The following is a 3,170-nucleotide window of genomic DNA, read 5'->3' as shown; positions in this document are numbered from 1 at the left end:
GAGCTATGGCCAGTGGTCACCTCTGCTCCTCCCCCTCACAGCATCCCTGGGCTGCAGGGATCAGGGTCGGTCCCTGTCTCAGGGGTAGAAGGTTTGGGGAGCACAAACAGAGGAGTTCTTCAGGCAGTCAGAAGAAATTTCTGGATTGTTAGCTCTTCTTCTTATGGCATATTTCAACTTCCCATCCATCAACAGGGAAACCCATAGTACTATGATGAGCAGGTCTGGGAAATGCTTGAGGTTTGTGGGAGCGGACTTTTTGTCACCAGTACTGAGGGAGCCAGCTGGTAAAGATGTCCTCTGAGACTTGCTGGTTTTGAATGGAGAAGGACTCATGGGAGATGGGCTGGTCTTGGCCACACTGATGGTAAAACAGTGTCGTGGTTTATACAGTTGCTCTATCACCTGTTACCACCTTGCCACCTGGGGAAGGGGGTGGAAAAAGCAAAGGAGATTTATGGGTTGAAATAGAAATATATTAAATAAAATAACAATAATAAACTAATACTAATAACAATAATAATATAAAGTACACAGAGTTATACTTAACCCATACTGTGAGGAAGTAGGCCTCAGGAGTAGGATGGTAAACAAGTCCCTGTTGAGATCTTAGCCACAGAAGAGAGAAGAATGAGCAGGAGGGATGAAAAGATGAACCATCCTCAGCAAACTCTCCAATTTATAGTGAATGTGATGTTGATGGTATGAATAGTATTAATTGGTCAGCCTGGGATCGCCATGGGGTTGAATCTCCTAGATTTCCGTTCTCCTCATCCTTTGCATCTGTTTATCTCAAGACCTTGAAGACCTTGAACACTATGGCAACCTGCATACCATTAGCTGAAACCTATAACAAGGTGTTACCACTTTGTTCCCATGAAATAAAGTGTTGTAGTCCTTACAAAACTGCAGTTTTCCTCGAAAGAAAACTGACTGTAAGGTTCTGTCCCAGTAGCCAAGACAGCTCACTAGAGAGAGACCTGGGGATAGCATGCCAATGTTCAGGGACAGTGGGCTAGCAATGTCCTTCAACATCCTCCATGATGCACTGAGTATACTGGAGCACATTTGAAATGTCTCCATACTATGTGTGGAGCATGAGGAATAAACAAGAGAAGTGAGAAGTGTTGGCCCAGTTATGGAGCTACAACATTATTGGCATAAGTAAAACCTGGTGGGATGAGCCCTGTGGCTGAGTTGCCATGATGGGTGGTTATAGGCTCTTCAGGAGGGACAAGCAGGGCAGATGGGTGGCACTGTATTTAAGGGAGAGCTTGGATTGTCTGGTGCTTGTGGTTGGCAATGACATGGTTGAGAGCCTGTGGGTAAGGTTTAAGCTGAAAGCAAATAAAGTGGTGGTTGTTGTAGGAGTCTGCTATCGACCTCCCAGCTAGAACAACAACGCTGTTGAATTATTCTACATGGAATTAAGGGATATCTCTAGATCAGCCGCCCCTGTACTTACGGGTGATTTTAATATCCCAGATGTCAACTTGGAATATTATACAGTGGACACAAACAGGTCCAGGAAATTCCTGAAGCACATTGAAGGTAAATTCTTGGTGCAGGTACTGAGGGAGCTGACTAGGAAAGGTGCCCTCCTAGATTGGTTGGTTGTAAACAAATAGGGACTTGTGGGCCACTTGTTTATTGGTGGCTCTCTTGGTCACAGTGACCACAATGTTGTTGAGTAGTCAAGTTTCGAATTGTTAGTAACAGAAGTAAAACTGCCAGCAAAACTTTGGCCCTGGATATGGCAAGAGCAGACTTGGGGTGCTGAAGGAGTTAGGTAGTAGGGTCCCCTAGGAGTCTGCTTTTGAAGGTATCAGAGTCCATGAATGCTGGTCATTTTGCTGTAGGGAGAAAATTTGTGCAGCCAATGCTTAATTAGAGTTCTGCTACACACAGACTTTATTTCATTATTAAGCTCTGCTTTGCCATGGCTAGGAGGTTGCCATTTTCCTACCAGTAACAGCTACTGACTATGAAGCATTTGCTGGCGATCTTACCATCTGGACTCCTGGAAAAGCAAAAAAACCTCCACAGACTTATTCTTTACATTTGCTTCAACTCAGCTTAGCAACTGTTTATGGCGTTAGAATACACAATAAAATATTGTTCATATTACCATTAATTACCAAGTGTCTACATCGTTGTTTCAGGAAGTTGTGAGGTTTTTTTAATTCTCCTTGATAGTCACTGAAAACATGCTGGCAGGAGAGCCACTTTCTTTTTAAGACAATTTGTAGAGATGACACTAGGTTGGGTGGGAGCGTTGATCTGCCTGAGGGTGGACAGGCTCTACAGAGTGTCCTGGTTTGAGCTAGATAGAACTAATTTTCTATTTAGTGATTTTACTTTTCAGCTCAGTCTCTTCTAAGTGGCTGAACTTGCTGAAACTAGCAGCATGTTTTTCCAGTATATGCTGCTAGAAGATATGCTCAAGGCCAAGTGTCTCACCATGGGTGCTGTGTCTGCGCCTACAGGGGGGAAGCAGACCCAAAACTGACCAACGAGGTATTCCATCCCACATACGTCACACTCGGTATAAAGCTGAGGGATCACGAGGGTCTCGACCCTTCTTCCATCTTGGAGCCCTTCCAGCTGGGACCCTTCCGTCCGTCTCAATCCTGCAGTGGCCGGGTGTGAGCAGAACCCTGCTGGTTCATCTGCCTCTGATCCTGATTCCTGTGTTCCTGCATCAGCTCCCACTGCTGCTGAGTCTGATCTGGGACTTTTCCAGTGCCCTGCTCTGCAGAGCCTCTGGTGACGTATTCGTCATTGGGGGGAGCGTGGGGGAGAATTTTATATTGGTTTTGTATATATAGTTATACATATTTGTATATATTTCATTATTTTCCTGTTTACATTATTATCCTGTAGTATTAGTATTGTTTTATTAAATCTGTTAGTTTTATTTTCCAACCTGTAAAGTCTCTCTCCCTTATTCTCTTTTCCCTTCTGAGGAGGGGAGAAGGGTTAATAGAGAGCGTCTGTCCAGGATTTAGTGACTGGCCCAGCCCTAAACCACAACACAGAGGAACCTGGACAAGCTGGGTCAGTGGTGAGAGGCCAGTTTCTTGAGGTTCAACAAGGCCAAGTGCAGGGTCATGTAGTTGGGTCACAACAACCCCATGCAGCGCTACAGGCTTGGGGAGGAGTGGCTGGAG

Source organism: Mesitornis unicolor, unplaced genomic scaffold (genome assembly GCF_000695765.1).
Source record: "Mesitornis unicolor isolate BGI_N332 unplaced genomic scaffold, ASM69576v1 scaffold2519, whole genome shotgun sequence".
Lineage (NCBI taxonomy): Eukaryota > Metazoa > Chordata > Aves > Mesitornithiformes > Mesitornithidae > Mesitornis > Mesitornis unicolor.
This window is presented reverse-complemented; position numbering follows the sequence as displayed.